At 32.7% G+C, this 12,204-nt stretch overlaps 1 pseudogene; it reads right to left on the minus strand.

The window, feature by feature from the left end:
- Nucleotides 1-11,713: 11,713 nt before the first annotated feature.
- LOC131178054 (U6 spliceosomal RNA) lies at nucleotides 11,714-11,822 on the minus strand (annotated as a pseudogene).
- Between the last annotated feature and the right edge of the window lie 382 nt (nucleotides 11,823-12,204).

Here is a 12,204-nt window from a genome sequence, read left to right on the forward strand (position 1 = left end):
ATATCCATTTCATCATATCATTTCTCATATCAATTATTTATGTACCATATCATACCATTACTCATAAAATTTTTAGGAAATAAACTTTCATTTCATTAACATAACATTACATATAATAATGTACAATTATATACAATCCAAAATTTAATTACATGTCTCAAAATAATTTACAACATTTGCTTATGTACAATGATCAAAATGCAAAATCTAAATTTAGATGAGCCCTACCAAAACAGACTGCTGAGGTGACAATCTACCCTGTAGCAGATCTGATCAAGTCCTGTCTAGGCTCTACTGCTGTTGCTAGGGGTCTCCTGTACTTACGCGATGGAAAAACTAATGTGTTAAGCATTTCTACTTAATGGTTTAATAATTTGAAATAAAAATAATAAAATAATTGAAATAATTATCCATATACAATTTATTAAAATTTTGAATTAATTACATATTTATAAAACTTTGGGAGCAACAAATTATAGGGATCTTTTTATTCATATTTTTCATATTCAGTATTGTTAAATCCATGACAGTGATCTCTTCATGTACTTATTTAAATTTAAAATGTATTACTAATATCTGTACCCAAGTAACCTATGACAGACTATAAAGACTAGATACACGGGAGTATACTAATTAAACATCCATATGTCTAATATGTATACATCTGTCATGTCAGGCACAAGGCCAGCGGGCAGGCATGTAGCCAAAAATAAAATTAGGCATAATAGCCAATGGGCAAGCATAAAACCTGAAGAACAATCATATCAGACATATATTGTCTCTCAATAATCATTCTTGTAGGCAATATTACAATATGTAGTCTCTAATTGGTATACCAATCTATCCATGCTATATAACTAAGTCTAGGTGTACTTTAGGCAAATTAAATATTTCTAATTACTTATGATTTTATCATTTCATGTCATGCACTATTAGTGCTTTATAGTGGTTTCATGTCAATTTATAGTAGGAAAATAGGTTCCCCTTTCATTTTCATGTAACTTATGCATTTAACAATTCATATAAGTAATTTACATGTCATGTATCACATAATATCTTGAACCTTTCTTTAAGTCCAGATTTGGTATCTTATCTTCTCCTAGCAATTTGGCTAAGATGTGGCCACTGTTTGGCTACACTTCCTTCATGGAAGTTGTCTCTCTATGTCTTGTCTTTTTTTTTCTTTTTGAATCATGTCATTTAGAGTTTTAGAACTCAAGTTATGGTCAAATAACTAAAACTGGTCCCTTAACTCATTCAAGTTCTAGAACTAGGTAGATTTTAGAGTCAATATTTTCCTAATTATTTGGACATGTTATCGCCACTTTTAGGCCTAATGTTCTTCATAGAAGTTGTTACCCTATGTCTTATGATTACTCAAAATTTTAATAATAATTTTTTCAGGATTTTTAGAATTAATTATAGCAAATTAACTGGTCTAGACTCAGGTACCCTTTGTCTACAGGATTCCAAGTTCAGGTCAGTGGCTTTGACTCTCATTTTAGGGTTCTTATACTCAAATTTTGAGAAAATTTTCTAAATCAAAGTTTAAGCCCTATCTTTTAGGTTTCCAGAGCAGTTTGGCTCATCCCATTTGGGATTTCCTAGTGAAAGTTATCATATAAATTCTGTTCTGGGGTCAGGTGGTAGTTGAGGCAAATTCTAGGATTTGGTGTACTAATTTGTTCTAACAATTTAACTTAGTTCCCTTAGGTTCTGGGTTCTAGTCAAAATATCAATATTATAGATCTATTTCTTATAAAACTTTTGGCACTGGCTTCATTGCTTTTGCAATTTTGTAGGCCAGGTTATGGCATTTTTGCCAAAACTGGTCTGGTGCGCCTAAGTCCAACAAATTCTGGGCAGATTGGTTCTGGACAGTTTTATTGATCTAATTTTTGCTAACAATTTAACTTGGTTAGCGGTAGATCTGGGTTCGATGTTCTTTATGAAAAATGTGCTCCTATGTCTAACCTTTCCAATGGTTGAAGAATCAGGTTATTCTGACCTTCCTAGTGTGAGTTACGGCCATTTGAACATTTATTGTTTATTTGGTCATTTTTCCAGGTCTAGATTAGGGTTACCCGGATTCAAGCCAATTGTAGGCCAGGTTAGGGATAGTTTTTGGGTATGGTTTCTTCATGAAAAATGGGGCATTATGACCCTAGTTTCATCTCCAATTGACTTCATACCAATTGGAGCAACACAACTCTATTTATGATTCAAAAACCTCACTGGACTTATAGGTCTGAATTTCCTACAAGAGAAATTGCACTCCCAATTTCAAATCTTCCAACTCCCAAACTTCATTTAACATACATGGTACTTCTAATAGTCAACAACCAATCTCAACATCATCAATTTCATGTCATATACAAAATTCCCAAAGGTTAGGGCAAAACCCTAGTTCCAATTTCTAAATTTTCATGCAAATATATGCTAATAAACTCATTTATCACATATACTCATTAATATCACTAATAAACAAAATTAATTTCATCAAAATCATTAAGCCCCCAATTCTTATCATGGCTGCTGAATTTTAGCTTTTTCATACCCCCATTATTTTCTTTCAATTTCAAGAAATTTCAACTCAATTCAATGAGCTAACAATGCTTAAGGAAGGAAAAAGGTTATATATTGCACTAACCTTGCTTGTGTCCAATTCCAAGCTCTCAAAACTTCAAATTTTCTACTCCTTTTTGCTGCTATTAGACTCCCCAAGGTATAAAATTAAGTTTTAATGAAGAGACCATAATATGAGCAATAAGATTGAAATGACATAAATGAACAAAAAAGATCATAATAATTTTTAGGACCTAATTAAAGGTTTACTGAGGTATAATTGATATTAGAAATGTCAAAAAAAATTCAGCAGAATTTAGTTAATCGGTACAGACCAAAAATAATCGATGAGCCTAGTGAAGGGTATGTTGGTCATTTCAACCCCCAAGTTGAATTTTGACCTAAATGTCAATTAAAATAAAGGAAATTAAAACACATCAAATAAATTAAATTATGAATTATATAATAGAAATGGGAAAAGAAGAGAAAAAAAAATGAAATAAAATATATATTGCATGGGTATGATATCATAATGACATCATTTAAATTATTAGCCAATGGGAAATTTACAAGGGTTATTAAAGGATAACAAAGAAGGGAAAAAGGAGTCAAATTAGACATTAAATTAATATTGTACGCGACAAGACAGTACAGGGTGCTCCGGCACCGAATGTAACACGCCTTGCTCAGCTATACTGTAGATGGGTGAGAGGTGTTACACCTTTCTTCCAAATCATAAAATTAACTAAAGTGAAATTAACTTGTATAGAACTGATTAGAAAGCAAAATACCTTGATTTTGAGTGAAGAATTCAAGGTTGAATTGCTTGATTTCACCTCCCCTTTCCTCCTCCTTTAGTTCAGCCACCATGCACTCTCTCTCTCTTTTTCTTTTCATTTTCTGCACTTAAGGTGATTTAAGAATGTTTTATCACTGCCATAATCATATGCAAGTCATATGACTAATTAAAATTTTTAATTGTTGCCTATTTCTTTCTTAATTATACCAAAGGTGTCATTTTTCCTATCCTAATTTAACTTAATTGTTTCTTTTCATTACGAACTTATTAATTCATAATTATACCTTAATTAAGTCCTAAATAAGAGTCTCACAAAGTCCTAAACTAATTGGAATAGCAACCGAATCAAATTACAAATTTTTAGCTATTTTCCAATAAAGTTACTCATTGCCATAACTTATGCACATTTAACAATTTTTAATTCATTTTCTTTGATTTCTTTCAACCTTAATCAATCTTAATTTACATTTATATGATCAATTTATGACTTTTCACTTTAATTTAAGGGTGGTTCCAATCATGCCAGCTATTCGAACAGACATTAGTCACTAGATTAGTGAAATGTATGGAACTATCTGAAATAAGGGCATTATACTTATGCTTCCAAGCAACTTAAGTCACATGAAAAGAATTACTCAACTCATGATTTAGAACTTACAGAAATTGTGTTTGCATTAAAGATATGAAGGCATTATCTATAAAGGGAGAAGTGATATATCTATACAGATTACAAAACTCTCAAACACTTTCCAACTCAGAAGAAACTCAATTTGAGGGTAAAGAAGATGGATCAAATTCTTGAAAAATTATGATTGCATAATTGATTACCACCTTGGGAAGGGGAATATTCTAGCTGATGTTTTAAGTAGGAAATCACTGGCAGCTTTGAGAGCCATGAATGCTCACCTAACTCTACTACCAGATGTAATTGTTGTAGCTGAGTTGGACGTAAAGTTGAGTTTATTGCAACAAATTCAAGAAGCTCAGAAGCTAGATTAGAAATTGGTAACTATTATTAGACAAATCCAAAAAGGGAAGGAGAGTGAGTATGAGATCAAAGGAGATGGTTACCTATATTATAAAGGGAAGATATGTGTTCCAAATGACAAAGAACTTAAGAGGAGCATTCTTAAAAAGGCACATAGCAGCTTTTATGCCATGCATCTAGGAAGTACTAAGATGTATAGAGACTTGAAGACTCATTGTTGGTGGCCTAGTCTGAAGAAAGACATTGCCAATTATGTAACAAAATATCTGATATGTCAACAAGTCAAGGCTGAACATCAAGTTCCATCGGGTTTGTTACAACCAATCACAATACTCAAGTGGAAATGGGATCACATCACAATAGACTTTATCATCGATCTACCTCTTACACAGAAGAAGCATGATACAATGTGGGTGATAGTTGATAAGTTAACTAAGTCTGTTCACTTTTTACCTATCAAAACTAACTACTCATTGGAGAAGTTAGCAGAGCTATACATAAATGAGATAGTTCAATTACATGCAGTGCCTGCATCCATCATATCTAATGGAGACCAAAGGTTCACATCGAGGTTTTGGAAGAAGTTACATGAAGCTTTAGGTACTAAGTTGAATTTTAGCACAACTTTCCACCCACAAGTGGATGGTCAGTCAGAAAGAGTGATCGAGGTACTTCAGAATATGCTTAGAAGTTGCATTATTGATTTTAGAGGGAGCTGAGATAGGTACCTCCCATTGATAGAATTTGCATACAATAATTGTAACACCCCTATTTGCACAGCCTGGTATATTTTACTGTTCCGGTGATCGGTGTCGGTCTAATTAAGGGGATTAGAACCACATTTAAGACAACTAGATAAGCCCTGAACACAAATAATTAGTAATTATCAATTAGTTAAGTATAAATAAGAAAAACAGAACATAAAAGGTTAAATGAGCCGAGAGTCACAATGATGGGTGACCTTCTCGGAAAGGACTGCGAGGTCGATTTAAACTCAAATTTCGAATCGTAAAATGTGACGTCGCGGTCCTTAGGACTATTGCGAACATAGTGGAAAAGAGAAAATCATGAAAAAGAATTGTTAAGCAGGTCAAATAATTAGGTCAGGGATCCGGAAGAAATGTCGAATAACTAGTAAACCGGATTGAACCAGCGCGGGGCAATTTGGTCAATTCACCCCTAGAGCTGACACCTGGCTTAACTGTTTAATAAAATTGGAGAAAAGAAAATTTTGAGATCAAGATTTAAATTAAAGATCTAATGAAAAAATAAATACAAAAGAAAAATGAAAAAGAAAAGTTTATTTACATCATGCATGACATAAGCATGATGCAATAAATTTAATATTTAAAAATTTGAAATTTTGGGATAATTATGTATTAATAAAGTAAAAAATTCAAAAGAAATTCATTTTTCTTCTTTCCTTCTCCTTCTTGCCAATTTCATCTCTTTCTCTCATCTCTCTCATTTTCTTCCTCCACCATGAAAGCTTGTGTTAAGCTCTCACAACCCTAAAAACCTCCATTAATTTCACAACTCCCTTAAGAAAAAATTTCCCTTGAGCTTTGATTTGAAGATTGAAAAAAAAAAAAAAAAAAGATAAGGAAAATTGAAGGATTGGAGAAGTGGAAATTCACAAATTTAGGTAAGTCCATTTTCTCTTTTAAATTAAGTATTATGAATGGATATGAGGTTGAATAAGTGTGAATTGCATGGAAAATATGAAAAATCATGCTTGTTAGGAGTCATAAAAAAATTCAGCAACCATGAGATTGAGTGGAGATGATATGTTTTAGTGTAATAAATTATGTACATAAGTTCAATGGTAGTTGTTATGCTTAGAATGTTTCAATTTCATGAATTGTGCAAATTAAAAAAATTTAGGGTTCTTGATGCCATTGAAATTGGGAGAAAATTTTGAGAATTAGCCAAATGATGTAGTTAACCTTATTTGAGTTGAGAAATGGTCATGTATGACCAACTATGATAAGTAGGAAGTGTTAGAATTAAGTTTGAATTCCAATTGGGTATGGCCATTCTGTAGGCAGCATGACCAAGGTCCCTTTCAGGGACCAAAACTGAAAATTTACTTATCCAATTGGTGTGAGGCCAATTGGAAATGAAACTAGACACAAAATGACACATTTTTTATTTAGGAATCATGCCCAGAAAGTGACCATAACTTAGTGAACAAGTTGGCCAAATCTGGATTAGGTAATCTGACATGTACAAAAATGACTAAATGATTAGTATTTGTTCATTTGGTCATAACTTAGGCTAGGCAGGTCCAAATGACCTAAAATTTTACCAGTAGAAAGCTGAGATATAGCCTTACAACTTTCATGAGAACACAAGTCCAAATTATGCCCTTAACCAAGTTATTTAGCCACCCAAAATTAGTGACCTAAAACTGCCAGAACCAAATTAGTGCCCAGAAAATCTGGGTTAGTCCAATTCGGCCAGCCATATTCAAATAGTTATAACTTGAGCTACAAAACTCCAAATGGAGTGATTCAAAAAGGGAAATAAAGTTAAGACAATAAGGAACAACTTCTATGAAGAAAACTTAGCCAAATTCTAATAGCAATATGACCAATGGAACAGTAAAAAAGAGGACTCCAAAACTAAAATTTTGAAATTTTGCCTAAAAGACTTAAAATTTAAGAAAAAAACCAAAACCAACAAATTAGGTAACCAAAATGTGGTATGTGGGTGAAATTAGAATTCCCATACCTATTAATCATTAGAAAGTCAACAAATTGACTTAAATAGTGTCATGAATAGTAATCCCGAAATACAAATTTTAAAGAACGTCAAGTTTAGCCTATTACAGCTAGGTATAAGTAGATTTGAATTTATTTTTGGAGTTATGATAAATTGTGATACTGAAATACTATGAAACTGTGTGTTTCAGTAGAAAAAAATATTGGGAAAGAACTCGAGGCATCGAGTGAAAGCCAAGAGGCGACTCATATAAGGTTTGTGCACAAATAGAATTTTCTATAAATTTTCTTCTGTAAATTGTTTTGAATGAATTGTGATATTAAATTGTAACTTAATTGTATTGAAATGTTTATTATGCTTTTGACTTAAATTGTTGAAAGTTTACTTGTATGTGTTTGAAATTGCAATAAATGTTTAATAAATTGTTAAGATAGTTTTGAAACCACAATGTCATGACCATATATTTGAACACCTCACTAGCATGACTAGTGGGGGAAATTAGTTTCGAATTTTGATTCCTTCTCTGGCTGAAGTGTTGAGGTATGTGCCAGTAGAAGAAGAAATTGAATGAATATCCATATATTTGAGCTAGCTAGCCTTGTGATGTGACTTCTCATAAGCCTCTGGCTATTGAGATGATTATTGTTTCGAATGGCATGATATAACTATGTGTTTTTATGAAAATTGTTTTGAGACTTTCGAAATGAAATTGTTTGGATTATAAGCTTATAAATCATGTTTTGTATTTATTTCTCATATTCAGTTCAGTTTTTGAATAAATATGATTTAAATTCTGTATAAATATTATTTTAGTATGTTGTGTACCACTGAGTCATAGTACTCAGCGATGGCTGTTATTGCTGTCGCAGATATTGAGACTAGAGGAGCAGCAGAGTGAGCTGCTAAGGATTGTGGAGCCACCTTCCCTGAAGTTCTGTCGGGTATATTTTATACCCTGATTGTAATAATTATTTTGATGTATGTAAATGTATGTACATGTAAACTGGTCATGAGTAGTTGTACAAAGTTTGTAATAATATTAGTTGGATTTTTCTAATGTAAATTTTAGATGAATGTAATTTGTTTAACTGTAATGAAATATGAATGAAAGTATTTTGTTTTAAATTAAATGAAATTACTTAGTATTATTTTGGATGTTATTTGAATTGAAAATTACTTATTTGAATTTTTGGAATTTGAGAAACGATGTTGAAATTGGTTGTGATGGATGTTGATTTGATGAAGTTGATGAGATAAATCATTGGAAGTGCTTTTTACAGGTATTTGAAGAGCTATTTTATCAAAATACAGAAATTTTTCTAAAATTTGCGAAAAAATAAAAATGGACAAAAAATTTAACTAGTTTACAAACTCTAATTAAATGTTTTACTACCTATTAGAAAATGCTCACCACTTCTAAAAAGTAAGAAAATGATTTTAAAATTCCTTGTAGGGTACTTAATGAGTTATCGGTAGGTAAAGTTCGGTAGTTCATTAGGGATTCTACGGGATCATGTTATGCCTTACAAAGGGGTAAGGTGTGACAATAATAGTTACTAGGGATGGCAATAGGTCGGCTTTTTACCGATACCCGATCCGACCAAACCCTAATAGGATGAGTTTGGGCATTATATAATCAGATTCGGAACGGGTTCGAATTTGAAAAATAATACCCGTTGCAGGTTCGGGTCGGGTTTGGGTTTTATATATTAAGTATCCGTTACCCGAACCTATTTACATAAATACTTAATTAAATATAAAATATATATTTTTATAATAATATTTATAAATTTTTATATATTTTATTTTATATAAAATAGAATTTAAATATTTATGAAATTATTAAAATTTTAAAATAAAAATTATTAATTAAAATAATTTTTTATATAAAATATTAATTAAAATATATAAAATTAAAAGGGTTCAGGTTTTTTTTGGTAATAAAAATTGGGTTTGAGACAGGTTCGGGTAATTGAGAATAAATTTTAAACGAGTTTGAGATGGGTTCGAGTTTTGATGATATTAATCGAGTTCGAGCTTGGATAGAATGATTTTCGCGGGTACCCTACCTGTTGCCATCTCTAATAGTTACCAATCAAGCATAAAGATAGCACCATATGAGGCTTTGTATGGAAGAAAATGTAGAACACCTCTGTGTTGGACTGAGCTTAGTGAAGATAAGTTAATAGGACCAGACTTGGTGAGACAAACTGAGGAGAAATTAAAGATCATCGAGGATAATTTGAAATCCACCTTAGATAGACAGAAGTCTTATGTAGATTTGAAGAGGAAAGATATTGAGTACGAGGTTAGTGATAAAGTCTTCTTGAAGGTATCACCATGGAAGAAGGTGCTCAGATTTGGGAAGAAGGGTAAATTGAGCCCTAAGTTTATCGGTCCATACGAGATCATTGAACGTGTGGGTCCTGTAGCCCATAGGCTAGCATTACCATCAAAGTTGGACAAGATTCATAGTGTATATTATGTCTCGATATTAAGGAGATACAGATCAAATCCCTCACATGTCTTATCAGTGGAGACCATTGATATACAACTTGATTTGACATATGAGAAGGAACCAGTAAAAATCTTAGCACGAGAAATTAAGGAACTGAGGAATAAAAGAATTTCATTGGTGAAAGTGCTTTACAGAAACCACAAAGCGAAGGAAGCGACGTGAGAGAGCAAAGAGATTATGAGACAACAACATCCACAGTTATTTGAACCAGGTAAATTTTGAAAACGAAATTATATTAAGAGAGAAAGAATTGTAATGCCCTCATTTTTTATAGTTCCATACATTCTACTGTTACGGCGAATAACGTCTGTTCGGACGGTTGAAATGTCTAAAACCACCCTTAAATTTAAAGTAAATAGTCATAATTTAATTTAATAAAGATCAATTAAGGTTAAAGGAAAATAAAAGATATGGATTAGAAATCAGTTAAATGTGCACAAGTCCTGGCGATGAGTAACTCCCCTAGGAAGTGGCTAAAAATCGATATTTTGGGTCTATTTACTACTTCAATTCATGTAGGACCTTGTAAAACTCTTAATTAAGACTTAATTAAGGTATAATTATGAATTAATAAGTTAAGGAAATAAAAAGAAGTAAAAACATTCACATAAATGGCAAACTAAGTGGGCGTGCACTTGCTTCTTTTTATACCTAGGAAGTTGGCCACTAAGAGTTAGAGGACTAAAGCAAATTAATCAATAAGTTAAGGGGTAAATAATGTTAGTAGTATGCTCTAAAGCCATACCTATATGTTGTATAATGTAAACCTAATTCTCATTAATGGCATGAATTTTTTCAATTAATATAAATGGTTGATGTTTAATTGAAAAAGTCCATTAACAATATGTTAGATGTTCCATTCTTAAGTGTTAAGAATATGGATGACGGAACATTCTGGTAGATATGTTATAAACTTGGTTCACAATTGAGGATACCTCATTGGGCATGATTTATCCAGTTAGATTGTCATTATGTTTGTTTCCATGATTAGTATGGGATACTAATGAGATGGAATGGTAAGTCTGATACTATATAACAAATATGATGAGCACTTATATGATAAGTAGGCTAAACTAGTAACGCAAGATGACTTGTACATGGAGTTTACTCTTATCAATACAAAGTCATCTAGATCATACTTCCTTCGACCTGAGATAACACAGTTATCTTATATATGGATAGTTTGAGTTTGATACTGCTTTCATACTTGTACTTTGTATGGATATATGGGCATGTGTTGGCTCCGGTCAATCATATATGGAGGTAGGTGTTAGTCAAGATGGAATCCGTTACCCTAAGTAAATAGGGATAAAGTCCCAAGTCTATTTAATTGTTCTTGATGAATCAAGTTTTTGGCCAGAATAGTAATACTTGATCAGAAGAGTTTCTGGTGAGAAAGTCTATTAGTCAAGAATTAGAATTAAAAGAATGACATATGATTCTAAGTGCAAGAGTTTGACATAAGCCATGACTCTAGCTGAAATTGAGAGTTTGTAATGTAGAGATTCTAGTGCATGACATGTTTGATCAGGGTTCATAAATTGGGAAATCAATTCATCACTAATTGGGTAGTCATGGCACATAATGCTAGATGTCAACTATGACTTATGAGAACTTAGATGATAGGAGAATTTCATTTAAGTTTGGAATGGTTCCAATAATATTAAAGAGTTAATATTATTCTCATTGTCAATTAGTAATGAACCTACAAAGTCACACACATAAGAGTTTCATGATCATAGCATGATTAATTTAATTAATTAATTAGTTCAATTAATTAATTGAATTAAAAATTTTAGTTTATAATTAGATTATAAAGTCCCTAACATGATTTGAAACTAAATTACCTTATGGAAGTATTCAAGTTAATATTTAAAGTATTTAAATATAAACTTGAAGGACTAAATTTAAAGGAAGAAAAGATTATGGATTTGGTCAAAAATTTATGAAGAGTATAACTTTTCAAAGTTTGACCATATGACATGTCAAAGGTTGACTTGGTCAAATGCCTACATGGACAAAGTGAGACTTAGTCAAATATGGAGGCTAAAGTAAAGTAATTAGTATTAATTAATACTAATTAAACTGTAACAGCCTGATCCTTCTCCAGTTAGTATTGTCCGCTTTGGCCCATTTCTCGATTTGTGCGTGTCATCCTTGCGCAGGGGCCATGCTAATCTTCTCTGTATCATTCCAATTTTATCGGATGTCCCTGGGCTTGTCACGACCAAGGGATGGGGTTGGGACATGCTTGTTCAACCAGCTACGCACTGGGGTGGAAACTTCGTGTCCCACATCGGAAACGGGAAGGAAAGATTTGGGCCATATATGTGGGAGTCTTCCTCACCTGGTCAGCGCGCTTTTGGGAATGAAACCTCCCAAGAGACAAATCCGTGAGGCCCATGGGCCAAAGCGGACAATACTAACTGGAGAAGGATCGGGCTGTTACAATTTGGTATCAGAGCTGGACTCCCTCTAGTACGGTGTGTGGTGCGAGGACGCACCAGGCGGAAGCTGGTGGGCTTGTCACGACCCAGGGATGGGGTTGGGACATGCTTGTTCAACCAGCTACGCACTGGGGTGGAAACTTCGTGTCCCACATCGGAAACG

Source organism: Hevea brasiliensis, chromosome 2, assembly GCF_030052815.1.
Source record: "Hevea brasiliensis isolate MT/VB/25A 57/8 chromosome 2, ASM3005281v1, whole genome shotgun sequence".
Classification (NCBI taxonomy): Eukaryota; Viridiplantae; Streptophyta; class Magnoliopsida; order Malpighiales; family Euphorbiaceae; genus Hevea; species Hevea brasiliensis.